We start from the raw sequence: 20233 nt of genomic DNA, 5'->3' as shown, positions 1-20233 counted from the left end.
GTGTCTTTATGAAGAGTCTGCTGAGATGAATATCAACACTTCGCCTGCCATCTGCATAAGGCTAATTATATACACTTTGTTATTTGTCACTATAAGATATTTCAGAATGAAATGTGTGAACCATCTGCCAGCAACTTTATTCACATTCCTCAGAAAGATGACAAGGAAAGAGCCTTATCTTTTCCTCTCTTCTCTCCCCCACAACCAAACCCCAGAAAACACAAGTTATAATGTGTGTATATGTTGAATGATAACCTGTTTGTATGCATGTATTTTATGGCATTAGCACGGACTAAGCAAGTAGAGGGTATTTTCAGGAGGATGCCCTGAACACATTTGAATGGGTTACTCAGCAATGCCTTCCAGCTCTGAGTAGTGCTGAACTAAAACCAAGTCTAATCCTCCATGGGTCAGATTCAAGTGCTTTGGATATCATTTACATGATTGTTGGGTCAGAAAGAACAAAGAATCCACATGCTTAAATAAGTTCCAATTGTCCATTTGATTATGCAAATGCATGGTTGCATGATCCACAAATTTCTCATCTTACAATTTATGCACAGAGGCAAAAGCAGCTTTTGTGTCTTTAAATGCAGGTGCACAATTATTCCCGCTAGGGACAGAGAGTCATTTTGCAGTGATTTGGGGGTGATGATTGAGCAATTACAGATATGCATTCTAATTTTACTTCAGGCCCATCCTCTGTTAGCAAATAGATAGGCATCTTTTTGACAAGAGAAAAAAGCTGCAGAAGAAAAGGAAAAGAGGGCTAAGTAATTTAGTATGCCAATAGTGGACAATGACCAGCCATTACTTACTTAAACACTTTTCCTTCAGGGCAATAATGGTTAGCCATTTAATATGATGGTTAGGTAAAGTCTAAAATTCAGCACATCTTCAATGTTGCACACCTTGCCTTCCACTAGTACTAATTGTATAGATTACCTGTGAACTTCAAAGAAAGTCTAGACTTAACTTCATTTCTGAAGCATACAATTTTCATCCCTACTTGGATGCGTAGGAACAAGAAGCAAAGAGAGGAAGAAGAACGACTTTTTGAAACCTAAAATGCTTACATTTTCCTTTAGAAATTGATGGTTTTTATCTTCCACCACCACACCCTACACCCTATCAAAGATTAGAACTTCCTTTAGGGGAGAGACTGTGACTTGATTCATCTTTTCATTTCCATTGCCTGGCCCATAGTAAGCACATAATAATTTCTTTTTGAATTGAATCTGTCGAATTTCTGAGCATCTAAACTTCCCTCAAGGAAGAAAAGGCTGGACTTGAATCCTTTTCATCTTTATGTGATTTCTCCATATATGATTAGAAGTAGGATGACTTTAGCCAAGAAATGGGACTGTGCTTTCTTTGCATGAGCTACTATGATTGCATGGATCCTAAGCTTACATTTTAAATGTAACTTGTGGTGACATTTGATTTGAACCAGAGTTAGCACTCAAAATAAAATGTGAATTTTCAAAATTGAAAGAACTTAATAATTGAATAACTTTGAGGCTCAGAAACAAACTGAGAAAAAGTAGATGAATAGATTATAATTCTCATTTATAGCACATTTAGGTTTATAAATCATTTTGTACATTTTTTATAAATTATTTCATCTAATCTTTGAAATAACCCTGTAAGGTTGAATCTATTATTATCCTTACTTCACAAATGACAAAACTGAGGCTTAGAAAAGGTAAGTGCTTTTTCTTCTTTTTTTCTTTTCTTTTCTAAGAGTTACAGAGATAGACGGTATTAGAGATAGAATTTAAACACAGATCTTCCTGATGCTAAATCCAGTGTTCTGTCCATAATACCTTCTATAAGTATTTTCTTCCATATGCTACAACAGCCCATAATTTCACTAGAACCTCTTTGTTTCCACTGACATAGCACATAGCATCTCTTTGCTCTGTGAGGCAGTGCAGTTCTAGAGAACAGTAATGATTCTGGAGTCAGACATAGCAAGTTCAAATTCTTCCCCTATTATTCAATACCTATGTGACACTGGAAAGTCATTTAGCCTCTTCAGCTTCCTTAAGTTAAATTGGAGAAGGGATTATTGGACAAGATGACTTTGAAATTCTCTTCCGGTTATAAATCTGTAATTATGTGATTTTCATGAATTGTAATGGCAGTAGTTGATAGATAAATAGACATACATAAAGAGTGTCCCACAAGTCTCAATGAACTTTTAGGTGCACTAAGACTTTTGGGACATTCGACCTATATCTATGTTGTAATGTTAATACAAATGGGAAGATCTTCCCCGCCCATTAATAGGTCCCATGTGGAGCCCATTAAGGGAAGCTTGATTAGGGGAGGCTTGTTTGTAGGAAGGCTCATACCTTGTGCTAATTTCTAATTAGGCACTAGGTCAGGAGGGCTGTGATGCCCTCTGGCTCTAAGAAGTGTAGATATACTCTGAGGTTAGCATTTTGCTTTGGGGCTCACTCATCGACAGAATGTTCATATGATTTGGCTAGATGAGACTTTGGGTAGCTGTTAAGGAGTCCTCCACCCCCACCCCACTCCAGCTTTGAAAACCCAGATGTTGGGCTTCTCTCTGGTATGTATAATGTATGTATAATGTATGTATAATGTTGGTCAGGCAGTGGGATGTATCTGTTGATCTTCACTCATTTCTCAGACAGTTAGAAGCCCTATCTCTTGGTCTTTATTTCTCTGTTTGTAATTTCTGTTTGTATTTTCTCTGAAGTTCAAGGTACTGACTTTTCCCCTGAACTAAGTGAATGATACACATGTTCAAATGAAGTAAGATTGTTGACCCCTTTAAAGTTGCTTTCCTTCAGAAAAGCAGATCAAACAGCCTGTGCTAGCACTCCTCCTGTGTGCTGGTATTATTGGTCTTACACCTCCAAAGCACCTGTAAGTAACATTGTTGCTATATATGTCTATATCTATAACCATATCTATGCCTAATATTATGTATGAATATACATATACATGTGTATATCTATATGTATATGTGTGTTTGCACATATATGCCCACATTTTCTGTGGGTAGCCTCCTAATGATGGACCTTTCTCCAAACTTAGCTAGACTGATGCTCAGTTAGTGGTCCTACAATGTGGACTGATACTCAAAGCCTTTCCAGTCTGGTAAAACATGCCATAACTTATATGTATCAGTACAGCTTTTGAAAAACCAGGATCGCTTTTGTGACACAATGAAGCAGCAGAAGAGGGATTCCAGGGAGGAGACACATACATACATATGTACACATACATGTACATATAAATATACACACATGTGTATTAAGACATGAATCTGTGAATGACAAGCAGGGCTATAACCACTTTCCAATACAAATCAACTCAAGTGTCAACACTCTTACAGGCTCTCAGAATTTAACTTGAATGGATTTGAAAGGCATATGAAAGACAAGATGGGAATTTGTGTCGCTTGACTATGCATACCTGTTACAAGGATTTGGATTTTCTTTTTTCCTCTTCTAGCGGATGATTGAATGAGAAAAAAATAAAAGTATGTTCATTGAAAAGAAAAACAAAAGTTAAAAAAAAGATATTGGCAAAGAAGAATCAGTTTTAAAAAAGAAACTGAATGATCTAAAATTAAATGACCAAGACAAGACACATGGGAGATAAAATGAAACAGCTCCTCCCCTCCTTTCTTGCAGAAGTGGGGGACTATGTTTGTGCAAAAATGCTTTATTGTCAGAAATTTTTAATATGTTGATTAGTTTTGTTGAACTGCTTTCCCCTGCTCTTTTATTTTTTGTTATGACAAATGTCCTTCTGGGAGAGGAAAGGAAGAGGGTTCATATAAGCAAAGGCAGGTGATGTAAAACAAAAGACAGCAATAGGAATTTATTTTAATAAAAAAATCACATAGGGCATATGAATTTATTTCACCTCAGACAGTGCTTCAGGGCTGCACCACATGCAGAGCAAATATTCCTTTGATGTATACAGTATGACTGCAAGGGACCTCAAAGCCCTTCTAATACCAAACATCCCCCACATCTAACCTAGTGTTCCAAAAGAAGAAAAATTCTGTCAAGTATTCTTTTGGGTAAAGGAGCTAATAATCTCAGTTAAAATGAAAACCTCTTAGCTAGTTAGGAATGAAGCTGTTAGCCAAAAAGCCATTAGCCCCTCATTGCAAAGGACAGTGGAGTGTGCTCAGATTGGCTTATTTCTTCTATAGCAATAACAGAGCCTGGTTTAAAAAATGCAAAACTCTCATTTTTTTTTATTTTCCTTTTATTACATGCAATTAAATAAGGCTTAAGTTATTTATGTTCTAATTTTCTTGAATCTCTCCACAAACTCAGGACACTAGGGCAGCACAAATGATGGCACCTATGGCTATGAGAAACAATTTCCATGATTCAGCTGTATCATGTCAATTTTCCCATGTTCAGTCTCACTTCTATGCTTGGCATGATGGGGAACACAGGAAAAACACAGTCCTTTCAGTAAAGATTCATAACCCAAGAGTAAATGCTAAGGCATCACAGTTATAAAATACAATGGGGCATAAGGTTGTGTGTTTCAGACTGAATGGAGGAGTGGGGAGAAGGGCTATTGGGATGAGAAAGAAGATAATGTACACTTTTCCTAGGTGGCACACACTTTAAATGAAATTAACTTTCCTAAATACAATTACTTTTGAAGCACATTTCTAAATTAGTTCCAACAACACATTTGCACTCAGAGATAGCAGGTTCTGAAATGAGGATATAAAGAGTAAGCACTTTCTATTATACACTAGGGATTTAAGGATGTATTTTTTCAACAGCAAATTTATCATGGGAGTTGTGTTCCCAAATGAACAGTTCTCATATGTGTAATTTAGAAAACCACCAGGATAAACATTCAAGGAGAGATGTGTTGTTAAAAAGCAATGATATGATGTTTACCAACCACTGTATCATCTTTCTTTCTCTGACAGGCCCCTGGTCTCCCCAGTTTCCTTTTAGGGAAGAAAAGACTGCACAGTTTTAAAAATTTGAAAAGTATGAAAAGTTACCACTGAAGCCTCATTGCAATAGGAATGAGAGCTAGCCATGGACCAGAGTTCTGCAGTAAAGGGGCTGGAAAAAAAGACATGAATTTTGAAAATGAAAATGTTCTGAATGGAGAAGGAAATATATGTGTGTGTGTATGTATATAAATATATACACATAAATACATATTATACACATATTACGTATGTATACATAAATACATACATAAATATGTGTGTATTTATGGGGGAATACATACATGAGTACAAATATAAAACTTTGAGGATGACTTGAATGGTAAAGAAACAAAAAGTGGGTGGTGGTAATAATCTCTCTAGATAAAAAGATTACAAGTGGTTGTGTCCCATGTAAAATCAAGAAACCTTTCTTGGGTAGTTCACTGGAGTTAGATATTTTTACTCTGTTCTTTCAGCCCACTCTTCCATTTTGTTCAGAACAAACGATGGAACCTTTCAGAGATAATTAATGAGGAATCCTTTAAGGCATCTAAACAACATACTATTGCCACAGGCCCGATACTACCGCCTTCACAAATAGTGGTATCAGGTAGAAATGCTTTACTTCTTAATCACAAAGGCTATTTTTCCAAAAAGTTTGAGGTTAGAAGGGAAAGAACGTAGTAGGCGTATACCCCGCCCTGAAAATTTTTTGAACAAAACTATTTCTATCTTTTTTAAAACAGTAAACTCTAAATTTTCTACCCTGAGTCAGAACACATAAGGTATGATGTCTAATCCTACCTAATAAGCATTTATTAAATAATGGCTATGTTCAAGACAGTATGCCAGGAACTGAAAATATAAAAACAAAATGCCAAACCGTCCCTGCCCTCACGGTTAGTTGACTTCCCCCAGCAAAGGTTACTGGCACTTACATGCAATCAGAAAATCCCAAAGATGGAGTAACTCCAGGCATGAGCAGCAGTAAAACAAGGGTTCAAAGGATTCAAGAGTCAAAGCCTATGTATAGTTCAAGCAGTTAACTACTGTGTAAAGACTGTAAAGGGAGGGAAATTAGTCTAGAACAGAAGTAACAGACTGATAAAGGAGGAAGGAATAGAGTGATTGGAAGATGGCAGTGATGATGAAGAATAAGTTTAGGTGGCAGGAAGTACTGGGAGAGATGGAATGATAGGAGGCTATGGGCAAATAGTGGAAATTCAAAGATGTGGATCATGGAATAGAGCATTATGTGCAATGGTGAAATCAAGAGTATGATCTTTCTGGTGTGTGACTATGATCACCAAACTGTTCCCAGCTACCATCTACCGGTCTTGGCTCTTCAGGGTCATCTCTTGGCTCTCTGATCTCATCCACCAATGTGTGATAAACAAAGAAACTCCCTCCCTAATAAGTAAGAACTAAGTTCGTTTTGTCCATACCTGAAAATAGATATTATCTGTACATCAGAGATTTTTGTTTAACTAACAAAATTTAGTGTGTTCTCCCAGGCTAAAATTACAGTGATTACATTCTTTTGACTTTCCTTCTAAAAACAAGCAAATAGATATCAGTACCTGGGAGTACATTCCAAGTATGAGAAACCACTTGTGCGAAGGCAAGAAAAAAAGAAATGCAATGTTTTCTACAGCTGATTGCAATAGGACTAGTAGGTCAGTTTGATTAGAATTGGGAGCATGTGAAGGAGAGTATTATGAAATAGGGTTGGAAAGGTAGCTGCACTTTTATGGTAGAAAAGAACTCAAATTGTCCATAAGTTGGTGAAGCTTAAACCAATTGTGGTGGATGAATGCAATGAAATATTGCAGAGCTATGAGAAATGATAAATGTGAATAATGTAGAGAAGCATGAGAAGACTTAATTGAACTGATGTAGAGTGAAGTAGGCATACATAGAAAAATGTATATGAAATAAATGTAAATATATACATATATAAAATTAAAACTGAATTATAATGAATTCATTAAAACTCAATTATAATCAACATACTTAGCCCTGGAAAAGATTTAAGAAAACGCATCTCCTTCTTTTGCAGAGGCACAGGTTTTGCCATGCTCTTTTTCATTTTTTTCTTTTAAAATCTTTGTTAGAAGAGATTATGCCTTTGGTAGGGAAAGGGAAGCATTAAAGTGATAATAAAAACCAAATAAAAGCAATTTTAAAAGAAGAGTAAAAAGGTAAGTCCAAATTATGTTGTAGTGGAGTTTAAGTGCTAAGTTGAGGAGTTTATACCTATTTTATCCCGGAGGCATCAGGGCATTGAAGACTTTTGAGGGTGGAAGTGTGTGACCTGTGATGTGGTCAGATCCATATTTTAGAAAAGACAATTGCAAAGTGTGTGGAGGATAGAAATGAGAGGTGAGAAAATGGTGGCTATAGTCAAGTAGTCTAATTGCATATTTATAGGAAGAATCAATTTTGAGGCCCTCCAAAGGAATTGTGAAGTACATTGCAAAGATAAGATTTTGACCTTTAGAGTCTGTCTCAGTAAAGAGAACTGAGTCTGGGAGGAAGCTAATTAAGAAAAATAAATAAATAAAGGACGACATGAAGAAAAGAATGAGATGGTAACTACCATGTGGAATGAGCTGACTTGATTATACATATATCCTTAAATACAAAAATATATTATACACACATATATCACATATATACCTATATTCAGAATATATACTTACATATTGTGGATACATATATTAAATATGCATATATACAAACATGCATATATGTATGCATATATATACATATGCATACATATATACATGCATATTATGGCTCAAGCTCCCAGGTCCTGGGACTCCACTGCCTATGCCTAAAATGAAAAGGAAAATGCAAAGAAAACAAAACTTCAAGCCCACTTCTCCAGGCCATGGAGCCTAAAGAGAAAGGATGAACATGGCCTTTCCCTACACAACCAGATTCGGGCATTATACCCATGCTTCCAATGAACAAAACTTTCACCCCCAGATTCAGGAAAAGAAAGAATGAAGCTGTTAATGGTCTCGTAGTTTCAAAGATTCAGCCAGTTCCATTTATGCAGCTAATGGAAAAAAGCCCCTTCCAACCCAATGGTAGAAGATAAAGAATATCTTCTCCCAAAAGTGGGTGCCTGCCATCTCTCACATAGGTGCCTTTATCTTAGGTGATATGGGCATGTGCAAAGCCCCATTTCATATTTGTATGTGTGTATATGTATGTATATGTATACATACGAATAATAATATATAAACCTAAATAATTGTCACTTATCTGTACTCAATTCAATGGGATTTAGTCTTTTTAGCAGTGATTTGGCACAATCAATTAATGAGGCATTTATTAAACCCCTACTATGTGCTAGGTATAAAATGGAAAAATAAAATAATCTCCACTCTCAAAGAGCTCAAATGATATTGAGGGAAACAAGATATGGATTATCAAGTATGTGGGATGGCACAAAGCTAGAAAGAATCATTAATACACTAAAAAACAGAAGTGAGACTCAGAATCATCTTAATAGCTAAAAATCTGGGTGAAAATAAAAACAAATTAAATTTAATAAAAATAAATGCAAATATTTATGTTCTTATACAAAACATTAATGGCACAAATATAAATGAGAGATCTGATTTCATAGTAGTGAAAATGTTCTGAAATAACTAACCATAATTCCAATATAAATTAACATTTAGCAGAAAAAAGTAATTATGTTATAGGTTCATTTTTTTCTAACTGTGCAAGACCATATATGGAGTACTGTGAGGAATTTTGGAAATACAGTTTTTATGGAAACATCAACAAATCAAAAGATGTACAGAGAAAGAGAACCAGTATGGTAAGGTATCATTAAACAATGAGGAAGAGTTAAACCTAGAGAAGGGGAGACCTGGGGTATAGAGAGGAAAGATAGATCTAAAAAAGTTAGACATTTTTATGTTTTTTTCTTAAAATATTCTCAGACGTCATTTAAAAGATAAGATATAGTGGTTTTCTCTAGCTCCATCAGCCAGAACCGAGATAAATAAGTAGGAATGGTTGCAAAGCAAATTTCAACTCAGGAAAGAAAGGACTTTCTTATAGTGACAGCTGTCCCAATCTGGAAGAAGTTATATTATCTGTTACTGGAAAAGCATAGGCAGAGTATGGCAAGGGGCAGGAGAGATACTGTGGAAAGAATTCTTCACTATATGGAAGGTTAGACTAGATCACCATGAAAATCTTTCTACTAATAATAAATGACATACAAAAGTTACAGCAGAGTGGTAGAGATGCAATTGGGGGCAGGTTTGACAGATAAGACCAGGAAGGGATGAAGGTAAAAGAAAAATGAGCAAGAGGCAGAAGATAAGTGAGAAAATAGTAATGAAAGAAAAGGAAAACTGAGGAGTGTAGAACAGAGAAAAGAGAGTGGAAGACAAATTTTCCACAGTGAGCAATTAATTTCCTTTTCCACCACCATAAAATAATGTACTTGCACGATTCCATAATCCACTAAATTTCTATTTTATGGTTTTTATAAGAGTGACTTCCTTTGTGTTTTAGCCCGGTTGTACAGCCAGTTCACATCTCTCATGATTCACATCCAATAACTACCCTTTCATTTTCTCAATCAAAACTGGAAAAAAATTGTCAACCTACATTCAGCATGGTGTTTCAATGAAATGATTTGTTACTAAGAGTTCACTATAATTTGGGTTAGTGACATTGGTTCCTCTTAAAACAGCAGTTTGACATTTTCCAGTTACTTACCTGCTCAAAAGCATGTTTTCCCCATCCTATCCCTGTGAAAAAAAAGTCTACACATTAAAGGTGGCTAGCTTTGAGCAGCTTCGGTTCACTTAATTAATTACTTCTGTTCCAACTACATTTGATATTTTTGACTAAAACTGTTCACAACATATACAAATTGTTGGGGAGGTGGGGTTCTCAATGATTTATTCACCTTCTTCCAGATGATGGCTCTTCAGATATTAGAAGAAAGTTATCAGGTTTGCTTCCTTTATGGCTTACTTTATAGCACATATGGCTAAGACACACCAATAATATGCAAGCATTCTCACAAAATTTGCCTCCCTTACTGTTTGTGGAAGCAGCTTATTATTATCAATGGAAGTTCAGACAATTTAAATGTACATGCACACACATACACACACACATATGCTTTTACACATACACAACTACTAATTGGTGCAATGAATAGTGTGCTGTGCCTGGAGTAAAGAAGGCCTGATTTCAAATCTAGCCTCGAATACTTACTAGCTGTGGTGACCTTGAGCAAGTCAATGAACCTCTGTTTGCCTGTTTCCTCAAGGATAATGGTAGTAATCATAGCACCTACTTCCTGGGGTGGTTGTGAGAATCAAATGAGATATTATTATTTTTGGCAATTCATTTGTTTTCCCTCTATAGGTTATAAAGATAAGCCCCCTCTGAGTAGTTACGGAACTATTAGAAGATATTACATAGTATTCCCGGGTTTAATGTAATTGGAAAAAGGACATTGGCTATAGGAACTTTCAAAGTACTGCAACATTTAGGGGATCCTTCTTTTATTTGTATTCTGTAAGACATCCATAATGACAGTTGCAAATGTCTTTAGCCAAATACATATGTCTTGCGCAATATTTAATATTGATCATAAGATCATCGAACAAATTTATGGACAATCGTTCAAATTTTGATATGCAATTTGTTGAGGACTCTATGGAGTTAATCCATCAAAATGTATATCTGGTGTGGTCGTGCTGGATAGACAATAAGCTGGGCCCAGAATTGAATAGGAAGAAGAGAAGAGGCTGGATTGCACTTGGGAAATAGCATAATGATTTCAGTGAGTCTCCATTATTTATCCATGTGTTGGCAATCAAAATGGGCTATTAGCACTCAGTTCAACCAAGTGCCCTTGAAGAGTTTGGCCTTTGTTTCCTTGATTAGATTGGGAGTCCTTGGTTACCTCCTTGATTCAGGGGAAGGCCTAGTTTACATGGGTTTGACTGGCATGTTTGTGACATCAGAGGCTTTTAGACCATGTGGGTTTAAGTTGCCTCTTTGTGACGATTTTAGGTCACGTGGGTGAGCCACACGTGCGACTCACCCTAGACCCTGAAAAAGATATAAAACCAGGGGTTGGCTTTCTCTTTCTTGGAGCTCTGAGCCACAGGAGGAGTGGCGCGTGACTCTGGGCCAGCCGTTGTTGAGCTCCCCGGCTCTTGAACTCAGATGTTGATGCTTTTTGGTAACTATGAATTGTGATTTGGTCTGTTTCTAATGTATCTTTGTATTTGTATTTGCTCTGAAGTTCAGGGTGCTGGCTGGCTTTTTCTCCTGAACTAAGTGAATGGTATTTGTATGCCGGATTAAAGTGAGATTGTCAACCTGTTAACATTGCTTTCCTTAGTAAAGCAGATCAAAGGAACCTGGGCTTTGGCAGCATTCTTGTTGTTTGGCTTGTGTTGGTCTTTCACTCCCACAACAGCTGCTAGCCAGATTGTCGAAACACTCCATTAAAAAATAACTCACAAAACAACAAATTCTTTGAAGAATCAAAATTACAAGCGACATAAAGAGTAATGGGAGATGTACAGTGTATGTAAATATGAATGAAAAAGTATTTATCAATGAAAAAGTATTAACCTCTTACTGTGTTCAAGGAATTGGGTAAAGAACAAGGGATATAAATGCCAAAGTGAGGTTGATCTATAATCTGTGGCCCTTAATAGGATCAATGGCAGTATTTAACAACTCAGGCCAGAACAAGAGTTGGAAAGGTGAGGGGGGGAAAGGGAGTTACTTGCCTTCCATGGCTTAGACAAATAGCAAAAATACTATAGTGTATAACAGGATGTTCTGTGAAGCATGGCATGAGTTTCCATACCATACCTTCTATCTCAAGGGTCTTGAATTATTCCACAAGATAATTTTTTTAATGATATCAAAGTGAGAGATGGGAGGACGGCACCAGGGCATTCTTACCATACTATGCTTAAGGATGTAGAACTGGAGAGAGGGGATAATGTAAGTATAAATATATATGTATATGTGTGTATATGAATATATATATATATATATATATATTTGCATGCATGCATACAGACCTATGAAACATTCTAACATGCATGGAGAGCTGGCCTCATGATCAGGAAGATAATGGGTTCAGTTCTGACAATAACAAGAACAAAAAAAGACCCTAAGAAAGTCATTTAATTTCTTCATGCAACTCTTTAAGGCTCCATATTTCAAATTAAGTGCAAATCTGCGTTAAGGAAGTTTGTCACTAGAAGGATAAAAGCATAGACACATAAACACACACACACAGACACATACATACACACACACATGCTATTTTCCCACTTTATATCCCAGTGCTTTGCACAGTGTCTGGTCCATAGTAGATGCTTAAGAAATGGCAGTTGACTGACAAGGATATTATATAGAGTATACACACTGACAGATATATACACATATATGCAAGTATACTACATTATATACACATATATGGCAAATATAGTACATCTAGATAGATAAATGTTATCTTTATTTATATATTATATGGTGTATATGTAGTATAGCTATATATATGGCATGCATATGTACACATATGCACAAGTGTGTAGTACATATGTATCTATAGTATATATGATAAATATTTCTCCATGAGCATCAAATCAAAAACCTAATTCATTAACAGTTTTAAATTCTCTTATTAAATATGGAGATTTCATCTAACTTAGTTATATAATCCAGTGTACCACCTAATGCTGAAAGCCCTTGAGCAAAAGCAACCAATGGTGAGACCAAATCCCAGTCCTGTACATCACAACTAAACATTATACCTCAAAACAGGATCTTGATTCATATGCTGCTTAAGAATCCTAAATGTTGGGGGGCAGAGCCAAGATGGCGGCTGGAAAGCAGGGACTAGTGTGAGCTCCCCGCTGAGTCCCTCCAAAAAACCTATAAAAATGGCTCTGAACCAATTCTAAAACTGCAGAATCCACAAAATAGCAGAGGGAAGCTCCAGCCCAGGACAGCCTGGATGGTCTCTGGGTAAGGTCTATCCCACACGAGCTGGGAGTGGAGCAGAACAGAGCCCAGCATGGGCAGCGGCAGACCAACCACACCAGGAGCCAGTCGGAGCATGCCCTAGTGCCCTGAATCAGTGAGCTGCAGCAGTTACCAGACTTCTCAACCCATGAACACCAAAGACAACAGAGAAGGTTAGTGGGAAAAGCTGCTGGGGAAAGGGGCATAGAGTTTGCGGTTCAGCCACCGCCCCAGGGGCAGCAGAGGTGGGGCAGCTAAAGAACTACAACTGCAGTTGCTTCTGGCCCCAGGCCCACCTGGTGGGAGGAATTAAGTGGCTGATCAGAGCAGGAGTGCAGAGCCTGCTGAAGATCTAAGTCCAGTCCGGGTTGGGGGTTCTTGGGGAAGGAAGAGTGCTGGTGTGGCAGAGCTGGCTGTAATAGCTCTGAAATCAACAGAGCATTCCACCAAGCTTGGAACACAGTACTCTTTACTCTACAAGCAGTCATGCACCACTGAAAAACTCAAGGGTAAAATAAATTGGCTGGGAACATGGCCAGGCAGTGAAAATGCACCCAGATTCAGTCTCAGACGTTGGAATCTTTCTTTGGTAACAAAGAAGACCAAAACATACAGCCAGAAGAAGTCAACAAAGTCAAAGAGCCTACGACAAAAGCCTCCAAGAAAAACATGAACTGGTCTCAGGCCATGGAAGAGCTCAAAAAGGATTTGGCAAAGCAAGTAAGAGAAGTAGAGGAAAAATTGGGAAGAGAAATGAGAAGGATGTGAGAAAACCATGAAAAACAAGTCAATGACTTGCTAAAGGAGACCCAGAAAAATACTGAAAAATATACTGAAGAAAACACCTTAAAAAATAGACTAACTCAAATGGCAAAAGAGCTCCACAAAGCCAAAGAGGAGAAGAATGCCTTGAAAGGCAGAATTACCCAAATGGAAAAGGAGGTCCAAAAGACCACTGAAGAAAATACTACCTTAAAAATTAGACTGGAGCGAGTGGAAGCTAGTGACTTGATGAGAAATCAAGATATTATAAAACAGAACCAAAGGACTGAAAAAGTGGAAGACAATGTGAAATATCTCATTGGAAAAACCACTGACCTGGAGAATAGATCCAGGAGAGATAATTTTAAAATTATTGGACTACCTGAAAGCCATGATCAAAAAAAGAGCCTAGATATCCTCCTTCAAGAAATTATCAAGGAGAGCTGCCCTGATATTCTAGAGCCACAGATCTCCTAGGAATATTGTCGCCAAATTCCAGAGCTCCCAGATCAAGGAGAAAATACTGCAAGCAGCCAGAAAGAAACAATTTGAGTATTGTGGGAACATAATCAGAATAACCCAAGATCTAGCCGCTTCTACATTAAGAGATCAAAGGGCTTGGAATACGATATTCCGGAGGTCAATAGAGCTAGGATTAAAACCAAGAATTACCTACCCAGGAAAACCGACTATCATGCTCCAAGGCAAAATATGGATTTTCAATAAAATATAGGACTTTTAAGCTTTCTCAGTGATAAGACCAGAGCTAAATAGAAAACTTGACTTTCAAACACAAGAATCAAGAGAAGCATGAAAAGATAATCAAGAAAAAGAACAAGAAAAAGAAATCGCAAGGGACTTACTAAAGGTGAACTGTTTTGTTTACATTCTTACATGGAAAGATGATGTCTACAATTCATGAGACATCAGTATTAGGGTAGCTGAAGGTAATATGCATATATATATATATATGTATGTATATGTGTGTGTATGTATGTATATATGTATGTGTGTGTATATATATATATATATATATATATACACAGAGAGAGAGAGAGAGAGAGGGAGGGAAGGAGGGAGGGAGGGAGGGCACAGGGTGAGTTGAAGATGAAGGGATGATATCTAAAAGAAATAAAATCAAATTAAGGGATGAGAGAGGAATATATTGAGAGAGGGAGAATGGGAGAGATATAATGGGGTAAATTATCTCACATAAAAGTGGCAAGAAAAAGCAGTTCTGTAGGAAGGGAAGAGGGGGCATGTGAGGGGGAATGAGTGAATCTTGCTCTCATCAGATTTGACCTGAGGAGGGAGTACCATACACACTCAATTGGGTATCTTACCCCACAGGAAAGAAGGAGGAAGAAGATTAAAAAGGGGGGATGATAGAAGGGAGGGCAGATGAGGGAGGAGGTAATCAAAAACAAACACTTTCGAAAAGGGACAGGGTCAAGGGAGAAAAGTGGATAAAGGGGGATAGGTTAGGAAGGAGAAAAATATAGTTAGTCTTTCACAACATGAGTATTGTGGAAGGGTTTTACATAATGATATGCATGTGTCCTATGTTGAATTGCTTGACTTCTTAGGGATGGTGGGTGGGGAGGGGAGAGAATTTGAAACTCAAAGTTTTAAAAACAGATGTTCAAAACTTAAAAAAGAAGTTTTTGCATGCAACTAGAAAATAAGATACACAGGCAATGGGGCGTAGAAATTTATCTTGCCCTGCAAGAAAAGAAGGGAAAAGGGGATGGGAGGGGAGTGGGGCGACAGAAGGGAGGGTTGACTGGGGAACAGGGCAACCAGAATATACACCATCTTGGAGTGGGGGGGGAGGGTAGAAATGGGGAGAAAATTTGTAAGTCAAACTCTTGTGAAAATCAATGCTGAAAACTAAATATATTAAATAAATTAAACTAAAAGTAAAAAAAAAGAATCCTAAATGTTTTTGTGAATTCATTCATCACTGTTTGGTATGTACTGTGCACTATGGATCATGCACACATAAGGCAAGTAAAAGGCATGTACCCAGCCCCAGATCTCATAATCTAATTGTGAGGATGGCACACATATGTGAATCAACTGCTGAGGGGTATGAGGCAGCACAAATGTTTATGATAATTGATAATTATGAAGTTATTTAATATTTTTTGATATTACTAAGAAATATAGTATATTATTGGTGTTTCTCATATGGCTCTCTGCTATTTATGTCTAAATTGTCTAAAAAATTGCTTCAGTTTCCACCTCAATTTGCATGTATAGAGACAACCTCAGTGTCAACTCAGATTGACTAATAACATATTCACATGCTTGAATTTAGACAAACTCTAATAAAAACAGGTCACCCTGATACATGACAATATTGCAAAGGAGTTAGAAGTTTTCCCAAGTGATTTTTATGTAGCAAATTATATACTGAAATAATGTACTGTCAGGAACAATCCTTGTTTCACAATGTGATGGAGTCAATGACATAGTAGGTCTTTTCCACCTCTAATTGTGCTGACAGCATAAGATTTGACATGCTATCTGGGTGAAATTATTACTGTGGAGGGAACACTATAAAGTCAAATTATAGCAGCTGGTATTTTTATTTTTAAGCTCTCTGGCAAATCTTTGGGATATGTGATCTGCCAATTTCTGGACACAATCCCAATTTTTCCCCTTGTCCCTAATTCCATGTCCTTATGATTCTGCCTTATTTTATGAAGGGGTGCAAAAGAAATAGGCCTCGGCCCTTATGGATATTACTAGCCCCACTTCTCATGGGAGTCTGAAGACAGAAAGAGAATCTGAGCATTGACGTGGGAGGAAACAAAGCATGAGAACAGATTTTTTTATTCCCTAATTACTGAAACTGATAAAGTTCTTTTCCAACACAACTATTATTCTGAGGAAAATGGAAAAACAAGGATAAAGTGAACAAGAGTGAAATAAAGTATAATGGAACTAGCGGTAGAAGAGGCCTCAGATAAAGAGTTAAAGTTGCCCAAGGAATCACTACACTCTCACTGTTCACTATCTCAAACATTGCTTTGAGTATAAATGCAGTTGCTTATATTGGTTTCACAGAATTACAGACTTGGGGGCAGGGTGGAGGTGGAGGAAGGCAGAGCCATTTAGGCAGTCTCATCAAGGAACATTTATTAAATACTTAATATGGGCCAGGCACTGTGCTAAATCCTGGGGATACAAATAAAAACCAAAAATCTCTGTTCTCGAGAAACTCATAGCTTAATGAGGGTAAGAAGGAGGGTAAGAGGGAGAGAGACAGAGAGACAGAGAGAGACAGAAAGAGAAACACAGAGACACAGAGAGAGAGAGACAACATTCAAACAATTATGTACAAACAAGATACATACAGGATAAATTGGAGATAATTAACAGAGAGGGAGGCACTAGTATTAAGTGGGATTGGAAAAGCCTTCTTATAGGTGAGATTTTAAGTGGGATTTCCAGGAAAGCCAGGATGAAAAGATGCAGAGGGAGAACATTCCAGATATGGAGGACAGTCAGGGAAAAAACGGCTGAAGACAAAAGATTGTCTGGTTTGTGGGACTACAAGGAGGCTACTGTTACTGGATCAAAGAATATATTGTAGGGAGTAAGGTATAGGAAGACCAGAAAGGTGGGAGGGAGCTAAGCTATGAAAGCTTTTGAATGTCAAATAGAGGGTTTTATATTTGATCCTGAAGGCAATAAGGAGTCACTGGAGTTTATTTTGCAGAGAGGGGTCACATGGTTGGATCCAAGTTTTGGGAAAATGACTTTGGTGGCTAAATGGAGGGTGGAATGGAGTGAGTAGAAACTTAAGTAAGGCAGACTCATCAGCACGTTATTGCAATAGTCTAGGTGTAAGGTGATAGGGGCCTGCACAAGAAAAGAGAAGGGAACATATCTGAGAGATGTTGCAAAGGTGAAATCAACAGGTCCTGGCAACAGATTGAATGGGGGGGTGGGTGGGGGATGCGGGGCAGAGGGGTGTGAGAGATAGTGAGGAGTTGAGGTTGCAAACCTAGGGGATTTGGAGAATGGTGTTGCCTTCTACAGGAATAGAGAAGTTGGGAAGGGGGAAGGGGAGTGTTTAGGAAGAAAGAAAGTTCTATCCCAGACATGTTGAGTTTAATATGTCTACTGCACATCTAGTTTGTGATGTCTGAAAGACAATTAGAAATCTGAGCTGGGAGATCAGCAGAGAGATTAGGCAAGGATAGGTAGATCTGTGAATTGCCATTGTCAACTTAGAAATGGTAATTAAATTTATGGGAGCTGATGAGATCACCAAGTAAAGTAATATAGAGGGAGAAGAGAATAGAGTTCAGCACAGAACCCTGTGGGATACCTACAGTTAAAGGACATAATCTAGAAGAGGATGCAGCAAAGGAAGCTGAGGAGTGGCTGGATAAGTAGAAGGAGACCAGGAAAGAGCAGTGTCCCAAAAACCTCAAGAGAAGGGAGTAACAAGGAGGAGGCAGTGATCAAGAATGCCAAAAGTTGCAGAGAGGTTGAGGAGAATGAGGATTTAGAAGAGATCGTTGGATTTGGCAGTTAAGAGATTATTGGTAACTTTAGAATAATGAAGTAGAAAGCCCAACTGTAAGGGGCTATGAAGAAAGTGCTAGAAGAAAAACGGAGGCACATATTATAGACAGTCATTACGAAGAGTTTAGTCACATAGGGCAGAAGAGATATAGGACAAATAACAAGGATCAAATGAGGGGATTTTGACTGAAAGGAAAGGAAGTGGAGACATCTATAATGGCCTCCTCAACAAGTTCAGACACAAAGGGAGGCAACATATAGGATGATAGCTAGCAGGAATGCATGGATCAAGCGATGATCTTTTGAGGATGAGGGATACATGAGCATGTTAGTGGAGAGTAAGGAAACAGAAAGTAGACAGGGGAGATTAAAAATGTGAGAGAGTAATAATGATAGAGGGAACAATCTGCTGGTGAAGATGGGATAGAATGGCATTACTTGCATGTGTAGAAGGGTTAACCTTGACGAGGAGAACAGCCACCATTTCATGTGAGATAGGATGAAGTCAGACATTGGCAAAAGGCATCTAGGTGATGTGAGATGAGGAAGAGGGGAGAGAAAGGAGCTCTTTGTGAATTCCTAGAATATTTTCAGGAAAATATGAGGCAATGTTCTCAGCTGAGATAGTAAGGAGAGGAAATACTCTGAAATGTCAGAGTAAGCATGAAAATATTTTGAAGAAGCCACAGTAATGAATGGCTAGATAGTCAATTAGGGAGATGTAAAAAGCATTGCCTTAGAAATCCTAGGCAGCTAGGTAGCACAGTGGATAGAGCATAGTGTCTATAGAGTCAGGAAAAACTGAAATCCAGCCTCAGACTCTCACTGGCTGCATGGTTCTAAGCAAGTCACTTAGTCACTGTTCACCTTAGTTTCTTCAACTGTAAAATGGGGACTAATCTACCTCCTATAGTTGTTGTGAGGATAAAATAAGATATTTATAGAGCTTGCCACAGTTTCTGGCATATAGTAGGCATTTAATAAATGCTTCCTTGCTGCATCAAATGCCCAGCTGAGATTATGTAACATAAATATATAGTGGATGTAGTCAGTATGATTTCATGATTTTATCCCCCTGTATTGAGCAGTACACAATTAGAAGCAAATGCAGTAGGTAGTAGGACAAATCCAGGACTGAGGCTGGGCAGGACAAAATCAGCAATAGGATAAAGTTATAAGGGACTTCAAGAGAAAAAAGACAGTTTAAGATTGAATGGGTTCACCAAGAGGTCAGGATGGGGAAGACATGAAGGTTTTGCCACTTTATGGAGTGGGAAAATGCTGAGAAAGAACTGAGGAATAGAGGCTATGACAATGACAAAGAATAGAGTTTGAGGTTGCGATGCAGATGAAGAGGTGGAATGACTACAGACATGATGGGATAAGGCAAATGTAGAGTTCATCAATCAATAAACCCTAATTAAGCACCTACTATGTGCCAGACACTGTGCTAAACACTGGAGTTTATGAGCATGGAAGTGGTACATTTGTGAGTGATGGCAAGATCAAGAGTATGAGCATCTCTGTGCGTAGTCTTGGTGGTGTGGGTCATGTGAAATGAGTAAGTTTAGGAAATAGAAGTTTAGGGTGCTTGCAGGAGCATCAATGTTGAAGTCCTCTAGTATGAGGGCAGGAGTAGAGAACAAAAGAGAGTAAGCCAGGCATGGAATTTATTGAGAAAAGAAAGAGGATGTCTGGAATTTGGTAGACAAGAATTACCAAAATTTTGATTAGGTGGCATAGATGAATTGAATGAAGCTCAAAGGAAGAGAGGTTACTGAGTGATGGTGGTAGAGGGTGAGCTTGGAAGTGACCGTGGGGAGGAAAGAATATGCCAACTCCCTTCCCCTCAACCAATGAGTTGGGAGAAAAAAGTGAAAGGGCAACTAGTGAGTGAAAGGGTGGCCAGTGAGGCTCTTTCAG

This window comes from Trichosurus vulpecula, chromosome 3 (assembly GCF_011100635.1).
Source record: "Trichosurus vulpecula isolate mTriVul1 chromosome 3, mTriVul1.pri, whole genome shotgun sequence".
NCBI classification, from domain to species: domain Eukaryota; kingdom Metazoa; phylum Chordata; class Mammalia; order Diprotodontia; family Phalangeridae; genus Trichosurus; species Trichosurus vulpecula.
The sequence above is the reverse complement of the archived record's forward strand: the minus strand, read 5'-3'. Positions refer to the sequence as shown.